Genomic DNA, 20,584 nt, shown 5'->3' with positions numbered 1-20,584 from the left:
ATACAAATTCTGCACCAGGTGGAACTGCTTTGGCTTTCATGTATTCTCATGGTATAATCCTTGCTATCTATTGCTAGCTCTCAAGCTGAGTAGAGATGATGGATAACCTTTGCAGTTTTGCAGCACCGGTAAGGCATCCTGCCTTCCAGGAATTGATTACAGTTAGCTGTGTTCATGTTAGGCAAATAAATGGCCGGTGAAATCCTGGAAAAAGCCAGAGAGTGCACTGGTGCAGCTATAATATTGCTGGTCTCCTGACTATGGTCAAGAAACCAGGACCATGATTTGAGCTCCCTCCTTCCTTCCTTCCTTCCTTCCTTCCTTCCTTCCTTCCTTCCTTCCTTCCTTCCTTCCTTCCTTCCCCAGCATGAATTTCTCCTCCATTTCACAGTTTGCTTTAGCTATGGGATAGTGTTAAAACTGCATTGGTTCTCCTCGTGATGAATACTGCTCCCTGATTTCAGATTCTGGTCAATGTTATTCAAGGGCAGCAACAGTGTAGATGTTAAAGCTGCAGCATCATTAAATTGTTATATGAAGAAGGGGGTTCAGGTGGAATTTGTTAAAAGGGTGTGTGAGAGAACATTGTGGCCCATTCCAGATGTAACCAACCGGATCTTGCTTGGTAGATGGTTTGCAGTCAGAGATTCAACCACAGTTTCTCACTTTGGGTAACAAGAAATGGTTTTACATTCCCATGGCATTTGATGGCTTAACAGACTCCAGATATTTTGCTTTATGATGTGCAAGAGAAGGGAGCACAGGAAATGGAGGAGGTCAGAGGGAATATGTCAGCATAATACCATACCCGCCAACACTTCAATGCCAAAATCTGGGACGCCATCTTCCTGGATGGCATCTTCCCCAGATCGCAGCCCCCCAGACCGCATGAAATCATGGCAATAAAAATGGCTGCCGTTCTCTCACAATAAAAAATAGGATGTCCTGGTTTTTCCAGGACACTTGCAGGGTATGCAACACATGTTCTCAGAATCAGCTAAACCATGGTTAATTCAACTGAGATTGTTGACATCGAACAAGGCCTAATCCTTGTTCCTGAAGCCAGTGGTAAAGTAATCAGAAGGTATTGCTCTGTTGACTGGGCTTCTAGTGTGTTTGTACTAAAATTGGCCAATCCAGAGGCTCCACGGTGCCTGACAATCTGATGCTGATGCTCATAGCTGTCAAGTTTTCCCTTTTCTCGCGAGGAAGCCTATTCAGCATAAGGGAATTTCCCTTAAAAAGGAGGGAGAACTTGACAGCTATGCTGATGCTACATGCCCCAATTTCATTTTATGCCTGATTTGGGCTCTGAGGCATGAGTACATTTTAATTCATTGAAGTTTACTAGGCCTCAATCTCAGCTGCTTTGGTTACCAGTCCAAGCCTCAAGAGTCCTTGCCAGTGTGTGTTTTTACTGGGTTAGGTTTCTTTCTGATAAAACACAGAAGCAAGAACAGGAATTTGCCTCTGCCTCAGTTGCCCCTTCCGTTTTAGCTACAGGGCGACCCAGCCATTAAACTTGCACATATCATTTGCCGCTAACAGTTCTGCTGTAAATTTCTAATTTTAAAAACGATAAAGAATGAGCCAACCCATAATGTTTCTTCTTCATATTTTTCTGGGTTTTCTTGAATTATTCCCAGGGAACGTGGCAAGTTCCCCTTCACATCAGAATGAACTAACCAGCTTAGAGGTAGATTGTAAATAGCCAGGCCTTCAGTTTATGTTCCTGCAATAAATTGAAGCTCAGTGGTGAGGAAACCTCAATTTCCCAATTAAAAATATATTCGCTTGAGAAAAGAAATAGCTAATCACAGATTAAACTTGCATCTATTGATCTCTTGTATGTTATTAATCATTATAATTATTTTTAAATGTCTGCACCAATATAGATGTGTGTATAAACTATGATATTTGGCATGTTCCTTTGGATGTTTATGTAAATGTGCAACCGCGATAATGTATATTCATAGCTATGGGTGCTATATCCTTCTGATTGTTTTAGACTGGGATTTTCTGTGCAGGAATAAGCCCTCCGCTGAGAATCAATGGGCCTTCCTTTCAAGGAAATATATGGAAAATTGCAATTTTAATAAGTATCTTTTGGGCTATACACACGCACACACATTATATATTAATGTGTACAAATGTATGTGTATTAATAAACAATGCATATTTTATGTGTTTACACAATTTATGTTCAGAGGGTTGCATGATTTCATCGTGAACAATTGCTAAATTTGTAGTTCAGAAAAAGTTTTATTCCTCAGCGCTTGGCCTAAATACAAGATATTCCACAATTAAACATAAAGTATTTATTCCAGCAGTAAAACTGCCTTGTGGCATTGGGGGGAGATTTTAGGAAAATGAATGACTACAGAATGACACAGCAATATATAGTAGTGGTTATGATTATTATTCTGATGTAACATATATTAATATAAAAGTATTCATGTACTAATTATACATATACTTATAGCATCAATTAAGTAGTTGAGATTTCGGTGGAATTGTAATAAGGAGGAAATATTTGAGGAAAATAGATTATCAGTGAGGGGAATGGTCTAGAGAGGATTAGTCCCTACCATGTTTGGTTTATAGCAGGCATCCCCAAACTCGGCCCTCCAGATGTTTTGGGAATACAACTCCCATCATCCCTAGCTAGCAGGACCAGTGATCAGGGATGATGGGAATTGTAGTCCCCAAACATCTGGAGTGCCGAGTTTGGGGATGCCTGGTTTATAGTGATGGGCTATCAAACTACAGTGGTACCTCGACTTATGAACGACTCAACAACTGAATTTTTTGACTTATGAATGGGGCAAATAGCCGCACGTTTACGAATTTCTCGACATCCGAATGGAAACCGAGGCGGTTTTAGATAGGGTTTTTTTTTACTTACAAACTTTTAGATGGGGTTCCTTCGACTTACAAATTTTTCCGTTTCCAGTGCATTCCTATGGGAAATTGTATTTCCAATGGCGCTTTTCGACTTACGAATTTTTTGACCTACGAAGGTGCCTTCAGTACGGATTAAATTTGTAAGCCGAGGCACCACTGTACTGGCTAAGAAGAACTAGCACAATGTTTGCTAGGATCTTTGTGTGCAAGGAGTACTTGCAGACTTCGCATACCCCAATGGGATGCAGCATTCAGGGATACGTTGTTAAATTATTTTTCATTAGTTTTCCAGATTATTGCAAATCAAACCAAATTGCTTCAATTTAATATAATTTCTTAACAAAATCAGGTTTCCCGCTCCAGTTGCAAACATATGTCCATCAATTCCTCCTGTAGCCACATCATCTCTTCTTTAATATCCATTACATCCTTCACTTGTTGTTGTCCATTCTTACATTCTTTGTAGGTATGGAGCTTAGGTTTAGGCCCAGCATCAACATCTGACACTCTAGGGCAGATGGCAGGGCCTGGCCACATCAACCAGGACTGTTGCCTAAACCTTCAGGGACTGGGCCACCAAGCTACCATTTTAAGATTCCCTCAGTGCCACAAGATTGCTCCAGGGCATTATGGGAAGCTGAAATAGGTACCAGGCCATTCTATGTGTGCAAAATTCTAAGTGATGATTTATGGCCACATCAAGTAAGTGTGTAACTGGGAGCCCACCGGAGGATGCTGGAGCCAGCCCTGTTTAGGTTGGATTAAAATGCTGAGATGATAAAGTAGGTTTAGATAATAATCAGGTCAGTTCATGGTTAAAGAGAGCTGTTTTTTTTTAAAAAAAAATTAACAGCATTTTGGAAAATAATTAATAGCTGGCCAGCTTGGATTTCAAAACAAATTATCCTTTGACCTAACATTTGCTTTTGTTTTTCCTCATGCAGTGTTGTCTGTTTTAAAGAACCTAATTTGACACACTGGATGCTTTCCTAAATTGGCCTCATCCAGCAGCCTGACACTAAAGAAGATTCATAAGCCGAAACCGTGTTGTTGTTATATTTTGTAACGGTGTTGATATCTTAAGACGGGTTCTTCAGTGGGAAGATCAATATTGATGGACAAGCACCTGTGAAAGGCAACTCGCCTGCCATTACTCTCCCCCCCCCCGTTTCTTTCATTATTTTGCAGTTCAAACAACAGCAAAAAATTCATCTCCAAAGAACACATTATCTCAGCACTATCTATTGAAGGTCTGCTGGGGAATATCTATTGAAGACATTTTTTTTGAAAAGTTTGACATGCTTGAGTTCAGTTAAGGAAGATGGGGGAGGGGCTGCAGCTCAGTAGGAGGGCATCTGCTTTGCATGCAGAAAGTTAAATCCTGCAGGTAGAGCTAGGAGAGACCCCTGCCTGCAACTCCCAGTCCACAAAGACTCTGGACTAGGGGTCAGCAAAGCTTACGGAGCCTGGGCCAGTCCACTCCCCTGGAGATCTCTGTGTGGGCCGGATTGCGTGTGTGCGCATGTTCACAGATGCTATTTCCGACACGGAGGAGGAGTGGAGGAGGCGCCTGCAGCTTCCTATCGGCTGCAGGAGCTTCCTGCAGCTGATATGAAGCCCCGCCAGCGCCGCAGAAATGCCAGTTTAGTGCAGGGCATGGGGACTTGCTGAGTGGGCGGTAGGGTTCGGGGGCGCTCGGGGGCCGCTTAAACAACTCCCCGTGGTCCGTATCTGGCCCGCGGGCCTTAATTTGCCAACCTCTGCTCTGGACAGTACTAAGCTAGATGGACCAATGGACCATTCAAGTAAAGTGTTTATTTTATTTTATTTATTGCTTTGAGTTTGAGATAAAAATGTTCCTCTATGTAGCTGTCTGTCTACCTTCTGCCATCCACAGACGGGAAAGAGATTTCCTGTTGGTAAAACAGAATTTGATGGTTGACCTTGGTGGACATGCTGAATAATCAATCAGTCCCTTCACCTGTAAAGCTCTCTCCCACCCCAAGCCTTTCCATTGGAAAGTGTATGCTCTTGTTGAAGCCTGCATTTGTGGTGTCCATGTGGCACCTTATGAATTATCTACTTTGTACCAAAAAATACCGGTAGTAGCTGACCTTGAGATAAGTATGCACACACCCATTTCCTGCAAAAGAGTCCAATTCCAGCCCTTCATTAAGTAATACTTAAGGTGCAGTTCTCTATCCCATTGAAGCCAATGTTGCAAAACAACCACTAATAGCTCTGGATTCCACTCCTTAATCTATTTGTTCTGCTGCATTATATCACCAATGTACTGGAAACCTCCTTAAGTTACCAAGTTACCTGTGACTACTCAGCAAATAATTATTCTCAAGATCATTTTACAAACTATTGCAGTGCAGCGGGAACAAGCAATGAGGCTTTTAAGCCTTAGGAGTTCTCAAAATTGAACAGTTGTTCAAGGCCAAAGGAAACTGGCAACTTTAAGGAGATGCCAGCAGAATGAGTCAGATCTGAATGTATAATATGACAAAAGACCCGTTCCATTCTTAGTCCCGAAATTCCACTGTAGTTATTGGACTGATAATTGCTTAGCCTCAGAGTTCATGAGGAGGGGCATTTGCTGGTGGATTTCAAGGTAGTTAGCTTGTGTTGTGTACAGTTGTCATCTACTAGGCACAGTCAGCATGTAGATAGTTGCCTTTGACTGGACTTGGCTGTCCAGGGGTCCTTTACCTTTTACCTTAATGAGTTGGTAGCTGTAATAAGTGGGCAGGAGCAGAGAATGGGTGATAAGAACTCCCATCTATGGATTGCTGGGTTCAGGACCAAGGCCAGCAGCAAAGCATCCTGCAACATCTTCAATGAAAGTTAGCTGTTCTGTGAGCTCTTAATCATACAAAAGTTAGTAGTTTAGGAAACCAACTTTTAGTGAAAGGAGGCTTTAAGGCATGGACTGCGACATCTTTTGTCTCCTGATAATGTCCTTCTGTTACCCCTTAGTATGGCTTCATGGTAGAGGGTGTGTGTTCCCAGTTAAGAGCGGGCACCCAAACAGGATGGCCTATTAGCATCTAGCAATGTGAGAAGTATCCTCAGCTATTGATAGAAGGGATAAAAGTTACTCTGGCTGGAAGTTAGCCCAACCTTCTATGGTGAAGGGACTCCCCTGTCATTGTTTCCCAAGCAGGCCTGGGCCTGGTGCCTCATTGGTCCACAGCATGGAGAAAGAGGATAGTGGGAAAAGATTCTTTCTCTGTCATAATACTAGAAATCATGGTAATTTAATAAAGCTGAATATTGGATGATTCAGGATAGGTAAAAGAAAATACCTAATAGCACAGAGTTAAACTATGGAACTTGCTCCCCCAAGACCCAAGTTGGTTGGCTTTAAAAGAGGGTTAGGCAAATTAATGGGGGGCAAGGCTACTAGCCACAATGGCTGTGTTCTACCTCCACTGTCAGAAAAATATGCTTATGAGTACCAGTTGCAGGGAGCCACCGTTGGGCAAATTGCTGTTTTGCTCATGTCCAGTTTGCAGGCTTCCCAGGATCATCTTGCTAGCTACTTTGAGACCAGGATGTTGGGCTAGATGTGGCCTCCTCATGTCTTCTCCCTTGTAGGGTTTCTGCTCCTCTGAAATAGCATGTTGCCCATGATACTTTTTTTTTAATAAAAAAAAGTATGACTCACATATGTTGGATTGCCAGTTAAAGATCAATGGAACCAAGCAAGATAGATAGTAATATTTGGCATAATGTTTAAATTTGGAGGTGGGGAAAATTTGCCGAAATAAGTGCATCAAGGTTACTTCTCTGTAACACTGCATGCCTAAAGGGAAAGTCTCTCATATCTGTAATTGCGTGGTTTGTCAATCCGCGTTCCATTTCCATCTGTCATAAAGCTCTAGGGCAGGCATCCCCAAACTGCGGCCCTCCAGATGTTTTGGACTACAATTCCCATCTTCCCCGACCACTGGTCCTGTTAGCTAGGGTTCATGGGAGTTGTAGGCCAAAACATCTGGAGGGCCGCAGTTTGGGGATGCCTGCTCTAGGGATATGTCCATACTTTGGAGGCAAATGAAGCTAAAGTCATTTTAGACACATAAGCACAGCTGTTGACGTGGCTCATTACATACCTCCAGGTGACGTTACCCATGGATTTTTATCTAAAGAAAGGATTTTTTAAATTACAATTTATTTTATTTTCTCATGATGATACATATTTACTCAGCAGGTAGGCGTATGAAATTATGAAAGCCTCAGTCACAACTTTTTAATCACCAAGCTAATTTACTGTGAGCAATGGGAACGAATGTTCAGGTGATTTATGAGAAATCTGTGCCTTTTTCAGCCTGTAGTCTGTAGTTTACAATGGGTGTTGTACAATGGCTTCTTGGAAGTGATAAACATTTCCCTCTCATACCATATCATGACCTCCTACTGTGTTTAGACTGGGATTGTGGTGAAGTTGCAACATAAGGGATGGCTTATCATTGTGTTCTCTGCAAAGTGTGCTGCAGGGGCTAAGACCTAATAGGTACCCAGGCCATTGTCCTATAGCAGGCACCCCCAAACTCAGCCCTCCAGATGTTTGGGGACTACAATGCCCATCATCCCTGACCACTGGTCCTGTTAGCTAGGGATGATGGCAGTTGTAGTCCCAAAACATCTGGTGGGCGAGTTTGGGGGTGCCTGTCCCATAGAAATAAGAGGAAAACCTTATCTGAAAGGAGCAGAAGGAAGATCTGTGCTATTAACTAAGAGTAGGAGAATCAAACGTCAGGCAGAATGATCTCCTCTGTGATGGTTGGATTTAGTTTGAAAATACTATGGCAGTGCAACTCTGTGAAAGATAACTTTACTTCTTCTTCTTCCTGTGTGTGAATTTTAAAAATACTGGTAAATGCCAGCTGTTGCTTGGGTTGCAGCCCTAAACACACTTGCTGCATAATCCTAAGGTTGTTTGCAAATGAATAAAAACAAACAAACAGCAATTTGTGTTAATCAGCCAGATTATGCATACATGACTGGTGGCAGAACTTCAACTGATGACAGTTTTGTCACAGAGGCCAGATGAAAAAGAAGCTTCTCCGTGACTGTCCATGATTGATAAAATGAACCTGGCAAATCTGTTTTGGAATTCCATAGAATAGCAGGCACCATTGGGGGGGAATCATATTTCTGGGGCCACTGATGGTTATTGATTTGTGTTTTTATTAGTAATTGTAATGGCTTTATGTATTCATATATGTGACATGTCACTACTGTGACAGAATGAGGACCAATACACTTGAGATATAAACATAAAATACGCTTGAGATATAAAATGGATGTGCGAAACATTTTTTTAGCTAGCCCTATCAATATACTTTTATCCTCCCTTGAAACTCCTCTTTAAATCCGCTCATGAAATTTGGCCCATATATGAACCTTTAGAGGTGTGTGGAACATTCTAGAACAGGATGATCTAATGTATGGCCCAAGGGCCGCATACAGCCCTTGAGGCCTTTTTGGGTGGCCCTCAACAACATTTGACGCCTGCAGCCCTCATGCTGCTTTCCCAAAGCCAGCTAAGTCAGGTACTGGGCTTTGGAAGGAGGCATGAGGGCTCTGACAGGGGCCTAGAGTCCTCCAGCCTCCCTCCCAAAGCCTAGTTAGTGCTTTCCCAGCTTTGGGAAGGAGGTGGGAGGGCTCTTAGACTCTTAGCCAGAATCTTGCACCTCCTTCTCCTATCCTGGCACCTCACTTACCCATTTTTGTGTGTGGGTGTAAAATTCTGGCTTTGCTCCCCACCCTCCATGTGACAAGACAGTGTGCAGCCCATAGGTTCTGTGTCGAAGTACTCTTGCAGCCCACTTGTATGAAAAGTTGGACCGCCCTGTTCTAGAGAAACCTGAGGTGCCTTTTTAAAATTCTTTGGGCTCTTCTCCATTTTCATCTGAGGAGTCTTCAAGTCCACTCCTAATTCAGCTTTAGATAAGAATTTCCAGGGTGACTCTGATTTTAATGTTAAGGTCTCCTGGTGTTTAAAATTAGAATGCAAGAGCTTCTGTCTCCTACATTTATTCAAGTGCTACTAAGCAAAACTATTGAAATTATCTTGTTTCAATTCTTGCAGAAAGGAAGTCAACCTTCCTCTTTCCTGCCCCTTTCCATGACTTCTACCATTTCATTTCCCTTCTACGGTTGAGGATTTTAAGATGAATAACGTGATTTGTTAAGTTATAGGTATCTGAAGAAGTGTGCATGCACACGAAAGCTCATACCAAAATATAAACTTAGTTGGTCTTTAAGGTGCTACTGAAGGAATTTTTTTATTGTGATTTGTTAAGAATAGCTTTAATTTGCTTCCTTGATTTCTCTTTCTGGTAATGTGAGGTTTCCTTGAGGAAGATAAACCTTTTCTGCTTGGATTAAATTGGTGTTTTACCTACTTGAATTATTACCTTTTGCTCACTTCCGTTTTGTCCACTTATTTCGAGAGTAATTTAAAGGGCTACTTTGAAAACCAATGAGGAAATGTGCACTAATTTATTCATGTCATTAAGAGGATGGGGGGGGGGGGCTTGCCTCACTATCCCTGTTCCACTATACTCCAGGCCAAGTGTGTTTTGAAAGACCCTATATGAGTCATAGCCTTTTGATATCACAATAATGCTTCAATAACATCATCCTAGGGCTGCTTGCTGGCACTTAGTTGCTAAACGCCCCTGTAGTGAGAGGACATAATTATCTGCTAGGTTTCCAGAAACTGGTGAGATTATGATTAATATTAAAGGCTTTTTAGCAAAAACAAGGAGGGGGGAAATAATCAAAGCATCTATGGGATAGAAACCTCCTGTAATGAGTCACCGAGAGATGAGACAGCAATCTGAGCCATTGCAACACAGCACTGAGAAAAGGTCAAATACTTTCTTTTTCGGAACGAGGTTATAATTCATTCATTAAAAATTTAACGCGCGCGCATTTTAGGCCGAGATCATAGTGGGAAGTTTTTGCATTCTGTTGTTTCTGTGCAGTGGATCTTCAGCCACAGAAATTGTTACGTTTGCAGCGGGATATTTGTGCAGCGCCTTCCACCAAATAAAAATAAACATGTACAAGACTGTGAATTAAAATGTCAGGATTAAGGTAGGAATTCCCAATGTTACTCTTGACCCATTTCGCCCAGTATAGCTTACTGTTACTAGTAGCATCTCTCTGGGATCTCAGGCAGAAAGAGGTCTTACTCATCATCTCCTATCTGATCGTTTTAACTGGAGCTGCCAGGGATTGAACCTGTGACCTTCTGCATGTTAAGCAGGAGCTCTGCAGCTGAGCTATGAATCCTCCCACTTGGTTTAATGGAGCTTTCTTCCTAGCCAGTATGTTTTGGAGAGCAGCCTCAGTGTTCATTTCCTGAAGGATCAGGGTGGTCTGTTGGACTTGTTATGCATATTGTAGGAAATTGTGCCGGAATTTATTTTTTAAAACCGTTTCTTTGCTCTCCGAAACTACTCTATTTTAGAGTAGAAAATGCAAAGGTAGCTAAATAATTTTTAAAAGAAATAGCAGTTTATCAGTGTGGATTCAATTTTCGATTTTGCCTCTAAACCATTTAAGGTAAAGGTAAAGGTAAAGGGACCCCTGACCATTAGGTCCAGTTGTGACCGACTCTGGGGTTGCGCGCTCATCTCGCATTATTGGCCTAGGGAGCCGGCGTATAGCTTCCAGGTCATGTGGCCAGCATGACTAAGCCACTTCTGGCGAACCAGAGCAGCACAAAGAAACACCGTTTACCTTCCCGCTGTAGCGGTTCCTATTTATCTACTTGCATTTTCATAGAATCATAGAATCATAGAATCATAGAGTTGGAAGAGACCACAAGGGCCATCCAGTCCAACCCCCTGCCAAGCAGGAAACACCATCAAAGCATTCCTGACAGATGGCTGTCAAGCCTCTGCTTAAAGACCTCCAAAGAAGGAGACTCCACCACACTCCTTGGCAGCAAATTCCACTGCCGAACAGCTCTTACTGTCAGGAAGTTCTTCCTAATGTTTAGGTGGAATTTTCTTTCTTGTAGTTTGAATCCGTTGCTCCGTGTCCGCTTCTCTGGAGCAGCAGAAAACAACCTTTCTCCCTCCTTTATATGACATCCTTTTATATATTTGAACATGGTTATCATATCACCCCTTAACCTTCTCTTCTCCAGGCTAAACATACCCAGCTCCCTAAGCCGTTCCTCATAAGGCATCGTTTCCAGGCCTTTGACCATTTTGGTTGCCCTCTTCTGGACACGTTCCAGCTTATCAGTATCCTTCTTGAACTGTGGTGCCCAGAACTGGACACAATACTCCAGGTGAGGTCTGACCAGAGCAGAATACAGTGGTACTATTACTTCCCTTGATCTAGATGCTATACTCCTATTGATGCAGCCCAGAATTGCATTGGCTTTTTTAGCTGCTGCATCACACTGCTGACTCATGTCAAGTTTGTGGTCAACCAAAACTCCTAGATCCTTTTCACATGTACTGCTCTCAAGCCAGGTGTCTCCCATCCTGTATCTGTGCCTTTCATTTTTTTTGCCCAAGTGTAGCACTTTACATTTCTCCTTGTTAAAATTCATCTTGTTTGCTTTGGCCCAGTTGTCTAATCTGTTAAGGTCATTCTGAAGTGTGATCCTGTCCTCTGGGGTGTTAGCCACCCCTCCCAACTTGGTGTCATCTGCAAACTTGCTCAGGATTCCCTCAAGCCCATCATCCAAGTCATTGATAAAGATGTTGAACAAGACTGGGCCCAAGACAGAACCCTGTGGCACCCCACTAGTCACTACTCTCCAGGATGAGGAGGAGCCATTGATGAGCACCCTTTGGGTTCGGTCAGTAATCCAGCTACAAATCCACTGAATGGTAGCATTGTCTAGCCCACATTTTACCAGCTTCTTTACAAGAATATCATGGGGCACCTTGTCAAAGGCCTTGCTGAAATCAAGATAGGCTACATCCACAGCGTTCCCTTCATCTACCAGGCTTGTAATTCTGTCAAAAAATGAGATCAGATTAGTCTGACATGACTTATTTTTCAGGAACCCATGCTGACTTTTAGTGATCACAGAGTTTCTTTCTAGGTGCTCACAGACTGTTTGCTTAATGATCTGCTCTAGAATCTTTCCTGGTATTGATGTCAGGCTGACTGGGCGGTAATTGTTTGGGTCCTCTCTTTTCCCCTTTTTGAAAATAGGGACAACATTTGCCCTCCTCCAGTCTGCTGGAACTTCGCCTGTTCTCCAGGAATTTTCAAAGATTATTGCCAGTGGTTCTGAAATCACCTCTGCCAGTTCTTTTAATACTCTTGGATGTAGTTCATCTGGCCCTGGAGACTTGAATACATCTAAACTAGCCAAGTATTCTTGTACTACCTCCTTACTTATTCTGGGCTGTGTTTCCCCTGCTGAATCATCTGCTCCATATTCTTCAGGTCGGGCGTTGTTTTCTTTCTTGGAGAAGACTGAGGCAAAGAAGGCATTGAGGAGTTCTGCCCTTTCTCTGTCCCCTGTTTGCATTTCACCATCTTCTCCTCTGAGTGACCCCACTGTTTCCTTGTTTTTCCTTTTGCTACGGACATACCCATAAAAGCCCTTTTTGTTGCTTTTAACCTCTCTGGCGAGCCTGAGTTCATTCTGTGCTTTAGCTTTTCTGACTTTGTCTCTACACGTGCTGGCTATATGTTTGAATTCCTCTCTGGAGATTTCCCCCCTTTTCCATTTTTTGTACATATCCCTTTTAAATCTTAACTCAGTCAAAAGTTCTTTAGATAGCCAGCCTGGCTTCTTTAGGCACCTTCCATGTTTCCGTCTCATTGGTATTGCCTGAAGTTGTGCTTTTAATATCTCCCTTTTAACAAACTCCCAACCATCATGAACTCCCTTCCCTTTTAGTATTACTGTCCATGGGATTTCACCCAGCGTTTCCCTAAGTTTTCTGAAGTCGGCTTTCTTAAAGTCTAGAATTTGGACCTTAGTATGCTTGGTTGCTCCTTTCCGCTGGATAATAAACTCCAGAAGAGCATGGTCACTCCCACCTAATGATCCTGCCACTTCTACCCCACTAACCAAGTCATCACTATTGGTTAGGACCAGATCTAAAATGGCTGATCCTCTTGTTGCTTCTCCCACTTTCTGGACAAGCACTTTTTTGACGTGCTTTCGAACTGCTAGGTTGGCAGGAGCTGGGACCGAGCAATGGGAGCTCACCCCGTCACAGGGATTCGAACCGCCAACCTTCTGATCAGCAAGCCCTAGGCTCTGTGGTTTAACCCACAGCGCCACTTGGGTCCATTTAACTTTTGCATAAATGTTAGGTGTTGCAGGTTGCTCAAATGTTTTTCGCTATTAACTGTTGTTAGAATGTTTTAACTTTTTGAATCCTTTAAAATCATGTTGTTGATTTGTTTTCCGCCCTGGGCTCCATCAAGAGGAAGGGTGGGGTGTAAATTCATTTAATAATAAACAAACAAACAAAATCTCAACATTATTTTGTTAAAACAAGAAAGAGTATGTCATATTTGCTGCAGCAAATTAACATGGTATCCTGTTTGGAATATTTTATTTTCCTTGTTTATTTTAAGGCATTTATTCCCCACTTTTTGTTATATGTCTGAAAGCAGCTACTCCCCCATCCCCCCAATATAATTTTTTTTAAAAAACATAGACTAAAAAAATCAGAGATAGGAACGTTACAACAATAGTCATGGTGCAAAAACCTCCTGAAACAGTGGTTTTAACCTGGCATCTGAAACTTAGCAGGGATGGTACAGTCTCTGCTTCTGAAGGGAAGAGGGTTTTTCCACAGAACATGACTCCTTGTTGAAATGAGTTGTGTTTCCAGTTCTTGGGGGAACCACTAATTCTCCCTCAGAAGATCTCAGCGATTGATTCGGGTCACGTGGGTTTTTCTTTCCTTTTACAAATTAAATCACAAAGCATTACAAGACCTGCTTGGCTGCCATTTTGAATGTGATTTTTTTTGTGTGTGTGGTAGGCTTTGGGGAGTATCTTCTTCTTTGGAGGCAATCTGACTTGGTATTTAGAGGCATGGTGCTTCTTTTTTAATTTTTAATTTAATTTTGAGAAAGTCAAAATCATAAATAAGAACAAAAATGTGCAGTCCACCACTGAGACCATTCCATTGTAACGATCCAGCCTCCCAAAATTTCAGTACCTCTTGTGATAGGTTTGACCCCTTTCCATTTTAACAGTGCAAATTCTACAAACACCCTCCATATATCCTCAAAGTCATTTCTCCTGCATATGCCCTGCCTTATGCCCTGCCTTGATGGCGCATGCTAATTTATCATTAATAGCTATATCCCACACCATTTTATACCATTCTTCCATTTTTTTATTCTGCTTGCCCCTTCCACTTCCTAGCAATAATAATTCGTGCAGCTGTCAATAAATTTGTGAGCGACTCTTTCATAGCCTGTGAACCTTCCACCTCATTATAAATTTGGACTTTTGGTCAGCTTTAACCCAGTGATTTCTGTTATCTCCTTAAACACCCTTGGCCTCTCTCTCTCTCTCTCTGTCTCTCTCTCTCTCTCTCTCTATATATATATACACACACACACACACACACACACACATTTACATTCCCAGCACATAAGAACACAATTACCTGTTTCCTGGCATCCCCTCCAACATAACACCTCCAATTCTTGATTTAATCTGAGTGGTGTTAAATACCATCTCCAAAATTAATTTTCTTTTATTCTTATGGTGCTTCTGACACTGGAGATATAACCTCGCCATTGTGGCTAGAAGCGGTTGATAGCCCTTTCCTCCATGAATTTGGCCAATCCTCATGAAATGCCCACAAGCAGCACCCTCCTGCTCATGGTCACTGATATACAGAGGCATATTTGACACTGGAGGTAACTTAGCCATCGTAGAATCATAGAGTTGGAAGCCCTAAATGGCCTCGGCCCAGTAAACCTAAAGGAGCATCTCCACCCTATCATTCTGCCCGGACATTGAGGTCCAGCTCCGAGGTCCTTCTGGCGGTTCCCTCACTGCGAGAAGCAAAGCTACAGGGAACCAGGCAGAGGGCCTTCTTGGTAGTGGCGCCTGCCCTGTGGAATGCCCTCCCATCAGATGTCAAGGAAATAAGACAACTATCTGACGTTTAGAAGACATCTGAAGGCAGCCCTGTTTAGGAAAGTTTTTAACGTCTGGTGTTTTAATGCATTTTTAATCTTTTGTTGGAAGCTGCCTAGAGTGGCTGTTGAAACCCAGCCAGATGGGCGGGGGTATAAATAATAAATTGTTATTGTTGTTGTTGTTGTTGTTGTTGTTGTTATGGAGCCCCTGCAATGCAGGAATCTCAGCTAAAACATCCACGACAGATGGCCATCATGACTAGTTGCAATTAATAGCCTTGTCCTTCGTGGATTTACCTATAAGCTGTTGTCATCAATGTCTCCCTTGAGCACAATGGAAGATCTCAAGTTGCAAAGGTTGCCCAGCTCCCTTTCATAAACACTCTCTCTCTCTCTCTCTCTCTCTCTCTCTCTCTCTCTCTCTCTCTCTCTGTGTGTGTGTGTGTGTGTGTGTGTGTGAGAGAGAGAGAGAGAGAGAGAGAGACGATATTGCTGCTACCTGAGCTCCAGGTCCATGCTGTTGTGGAAAAGGACCACCTACTTTGGGGGGGGGTTATAATCATATAAATGTAGAGTTGGAAGGGACCCCAAGGGTAATCTAGTCCAAACCCTGGCCAGGCAGGAATCTTTTACCCTGTGTGGCTTCAACCCATGACCCCGAGATTAAGAGTCTCGTCTTGCTATCCCAGGTTATAGTACCCGAATGAATATCGTTCATTTTCTGAGGCTGCGCCTTTCTTACTACCAAGCCTGCACAAGCAGCTCCAACAGATGCAATTTATGTATAAATGTTTAAATATTTCCATAATTCCACATGCGAAATAGATGCCCGGGCACTCATACTGCTGTTCTTTGAATTGCAGGTATTTATGAGCCGCCATTTCTTATACTACTGCAGTGAACCTACCCTGGATGTGAAGATTGCCTTTTGTCAGGTGTGTGTTCCTTACAGGTAAAACAAGGTACAGTATATACTTGTACTTTCATATTTTGCTGTCAGTATTATGGTAGATTCAGCAGGAGCAATAACTCCTGGATGAAGGGAGTCTCCAGCATAAAACTGAGAGAAATATGAGGATGTTTTACATATATAGGCTATGCACAAGATCTCCCAGCTGGGAGCCTTAGGATCTCTTGCAGCAGTTCTCAAACTTTCCCTCCTGTGGACCACTTGAAAATTGCTGAAGGTCTTTTGTGATTTTTCTTCCTGTTCCAGCAGTTGTAGTGCACTGTGCTAGAAGATGTTGTGTGATCTTTATTTATATCTTTTATTGCTTCTTTTATTTATTATATATTGCATTTTATCTGACTGCAATTTGAATCCAAGTAGATTAAGTGCCCAGTGTTGGGTGTGTGTGCAATGCCACAGGAACATTTCTATATCTTTGGTGGCACTGTGACAAGGTGTATTGCTTTCGGTCAGCGGTCTTTGAAGAAATGCGATTAATCTGTAATATAAAGATAAACCCAACTCCTTTGTTAGCCTTGCTAGGAACAACAGATGAATCAAATCAACCTTCATCTCACTGGGAGATGCTGGCTTAAAAATTGCTAAATGTTTGTTGTTTAGTCGTTTAGTCGTTTCCGACTCTTCGTGACCCCATGGACCATAGCACGCCAGGCACTCCTGTCTTCCACTCCCTCCTGCAGTTTGGTCAAACTCATGTTCGTAGCTTCGAGAACACAGTCCAACCATCTCGTCCTCTGTCGTCCCCTTCTCCTAGTGCCCTCAATCTTTCCCAACATCAGGGTCTTTTCCAGGGAGTCTTCTCTTCTCATGAGGTGGCCAAAGTATTGTAGCCTCAGCTTCAGGATCTGTCCTTCCAGTGAGCACTCAGGGCTTATTTCCTTAAGAATGGATAGGTTTGATCTTCTTGCAGCACCATAATTCAAAAGCATCAATTATTCGGCGATCAGCCTTCTTTATGGTCCAAGGATCAATGCTAAATGTTAGTGCTCTGCAAGAAGACTATGAGTACACTCACGGTGTGCTCAGGTGTGGCCTGTTGCTCTGGCCGAGAAATTGACCTGCCAAGTCACGGTGGCCAAAGGCAAGATGGGTCCTTTATCCTTCTAGAACACCTGGCATCCATTCATCTCACATATGAGAGAGTGACAATCAGTTGAGACAACCTCCCCAGACCCATGCAAACAGCTAGAGCAGGCATCCCCAAACTGCAGCCCTCCAGATGTTTTGGCCTACAACTCCCATGATCCCTAGCTAACAGGACCAGTGGTCGGGGAAGTTGGGAATGGTAGTCCAAAACATCTGAAGGGCCGAAGTTTGGGGATGCCTGAGCTAGAGAGACCTATTGTATAGGAGTTTTTAATATGCATTACCAACGGGTTCTAAGTAGCGGTTCTCACTTTTTCAAAGGAATGACAGACTAGCTGACATTGTCGATGTTTGTTGCCTTTTAAATTAAATCTCATGCTCCCACAGAACAAGATAGCTGATTATTTTCTTTTTAATGTATTTTATTGCTCAGTCACATTTCATAAGCATAAAGAATCAGCTGTCCTGTTCTGTGGGAGCATGAGATTCTCAGGGAAGGCAGACAGTGCCCAGTCCAGAGTCCAAGGATTTTAGTCAACTAACCTTCGCTCAGAGTAGACCCATTAAAATTAATGGCCATGACTAACTTAGGCCCAGTTAGTCGAATACAACCCCAAATCAAGTAGAAAGCATGTAGGACCATGGACAGCTCCAAGAGGCCTCCTGCTAAAACTGCTTCAAGTGATGTTGTCTCTGCAGGGAGCTGTAATGAAAGTGGCTTATCTCATAGTGAATTGAAACAACATTTGCTGAGCAGGCCTGGAGTATGGTGGGCTCTGCCTCACTGGAGGAATTGGATAACTGGTTAAAGGCCTTCCGCTTAATTTTTTTAGTCTTTGGCTTCTGCAAGGCTGGGACTCATCTTCTGATGTCCTACAGGAGAGCCCTGAGGAAGTAGCCTAAACCTTGTCCTCATCTGAGTATTCCACCACCCCTGAATGTGAGTCATGACATCAGCTAGTGTGTAGACCAGGCATCCCCAAACTGTGGCCCTCCAGATGTTTTGGCCTACAACTCCCATGATCCCTAGCTAACAGGACCAGTGGTCAGGGATGATGGGAATTGTAGTCCAAAACATTGGGAGGGCCGAAGTTTGGGGATGCCTGGTGTAGACTCTCTCATAGTATTGTGTAAATCAGTGTTTCTCAACCAGTGTGCCTCCAGATGTTTTGGGACTACAACTCCCATCATCCCTAGCTAGCAAGACCAGTGGTCAGGAATGATGGGAGTTGTAGTCCCAAAACTTCTGGAGGCACACTGGTTGAGAAACACTGGTGTAAATAACCTCTGTTTCTTTGCTATAAAGAGGGTTTCTGATATCTTCAGCCTGTTTCCCCCCCAAATACATTTTAATTTTCTGAAAATGCCTAGAGAGTTTACATGTTAATACCACAAGCTCATGGCAGCCTGGTGCAGAGACTTTTCATGCCACTAGCTGGCACAAATAGTAGTCTGTTATGCTCATCTGCACTGAGTGTTACAACATCAAAAAAGTGTTTGCTGGCTATCTCTATGAGGGGCCCGGGATATAATTTGAAGCAGCTCCGACACAGCTAGTCTTCTGGAACTAAATTGCCCTTGAATATAGAAGCCCTAATAATTTAAAGTTGGGAGACTGAAATGAAACTCAATAAGCTAAGCAGTTACGGAACAAGTATTAAGTTGCTCAGGTCTTAGATGTGCTTGTTAGTCAAGGAGCTGCCTGTTAGCATTCATATGTGTCTAGCCCAGTGACAACCTATCAGTGTAGAGAATTTCCATTATCAAAGTGAAATTGGGTTGTGCTTTTTATTTTGATGCCCAACATAGGACCGTTCAGTCTTATCATTGATTTCTGTCGTTCAACATGCAGCCAGTAAACTTGGCTTTCAAAGAAAGCACCTTGAAAGTAGGGTTGCATCTCAAGATGTGACCCCAATTTAATACCTTACCAGGTACAGGTAACAGAAAGGTGAAAAAAAATCAAAATGCAAATAGTAATTGCTCTGAAGCAGTTATTTCATATGAGGCAAGAGAAGGTGTAGGCATCTTTAAAAATCTGTATTAAGTGTTGTGAGTTAAAGTTACTAAATTTTTCTGCGAGCTTCTCATTCTTCAAGTTTAGGGATGACTGTAAATCATGCAATCACAATACTCCTTGGTTCAGTGGATAAAATGTGTGAGATACAGATTAAAAACCCTTCCCAACTCTGAAGATTACTTGGTACCCTTGGACAAGTTAATATGGCACAGATTAATTTCCTTCCTTCCTGTGAAGCTTACAAGAAGATAACTTGGATGTGCATATTATGGGTTACCATTTTAAGCGCCTTCCCATGTTAACGTTATTCTGCAACTTGAAATCTAGCACAGTAGGGAAAACACTGAACTACAAGTGACTTCTCTTAGGTGCTAACTTTGCACCTGCAAGAAGAACATAGCTTGAATTCCGATAGCCATGTAATGTGCATCTCAGGGGTGACACTGAAGGATGCTGAATTTAAGGATGGATGCACCAGTCCATGTCCATCCCATCCCGGTTCCACATGGGACTGAGCTGAATGAGGCTTGTCCGCTCTGTTTCCACATGTTTCTGTTTGTTTAGCAAACAAATATTCACACGCTATCTTTTTTTTTTTTTAAGACTTGGAAGTTACCTTTAATGTCTCCAAACTGAAATTCCAAGGCGAGTTTGGAGAACCTTGCCTGGGAAGGCCACCGTAGGGTTTTTTAGGGAAGCAAAATGATTTCCAGTAAGAGCGGTGACATTTCAGAGAGGCTTTTCACCTCTGTACATATGATTATCACAATGGTAACTACCGTGTTTCCCCTTTTTTAAGACACCGTCTTATTACTTTTTTTTCTCAAAAAACCACAGGGTGGCTTATTTTTGGTGGGATGTCTTACTCGTATTTTTATTATGAGTCTGAGGGAAGGGAGGTGTGCGTCCCTGGCCCAGCCCTCTCTCCCCAGCCCTGGGATGTTCGCAAAGGGCTGCTCTCTCTCTCCTCTGATGTGGGGACTCACTTAATAGCAATCTGCTACACTGGAGCTTCTTAAATCTAAACCAGTATAATGGAATCTATCTGTGTGATACAGTCCTAGCAGTAGCCTATAGTAAAGCAAATAAGGATCTCTACTAGCCAGCTGCCCAAGACTTAAGTTCCAACAATGTAACACTTTGTAGTGCTAAAATAAAAAAAATCCTTCAGTAGCACCTTAAAGACCAACTAAGTTTTATTTTGGTATGAGTCTTTAAGGTGCTACTGAAGGAATTTTTTTATTTTACTTCGACCCAGACCAACACGGCTACCTACCTGTAACCAGAACTTTGTAGTGCTATCACTGATAGCAAAGAAGCTACCTGCTGAGAACAAAGAAGCCAGCTAAACAGCAATTAAGATTGCTGACTTGGTAAATGGTAGCAATTAAGAAGCAATTGAGCTAGCAAGGTAAAATTTTGTGGGTAAAGGAAGCTAGGACCGGCAGTTTAACTTTTGTGCTCACAAACAGCAAGAAGGAAAAAGT

At 42.5% G+C, this 20,584-nt stretch overlaps 1 protein-coding gene across 1 annotated transcript in view; it reads left to right on the top strand.

Moving 5' to 3' along the window:
• Positions 1 to 20,584, top strand: part of MAPK10 (mitogen-activated protein kinase 10) — a 218,344-nt gene that overhangs the window by 96,924 nt on the left and 100,836 nt on the right. Inside the window, exon 3 of the mRNA XM_060278429.1 lies at positions 15,885 to 15,983. The gene's annotated coding sequence lies outside the window, so the exon portion shown is untranslated. The remainder of the gene's footprint in view (positions 1 to 15,884; positions 15,984 to 20,584) is intronic.

Source organism: Zootoca vivipara, chromosome 9 (genome assembly GCF_963506605.1).
Source record: "Zootoca vivipara chromosome 9, rZooViv1.1, whole genome shotgun sequence".
Classification (NCBI taxonomy): domain Eukaryota; kingdom Metazoa; phylum Chordata; class Lepidosauria; order Squamata; family Lacertidae; genus Zootoca; species Zootoca vivipara.
Note: the sequence above shows the minus strand (reverse complement) of the source record. Positions and strands in the feature narration are given on the sequence as shown.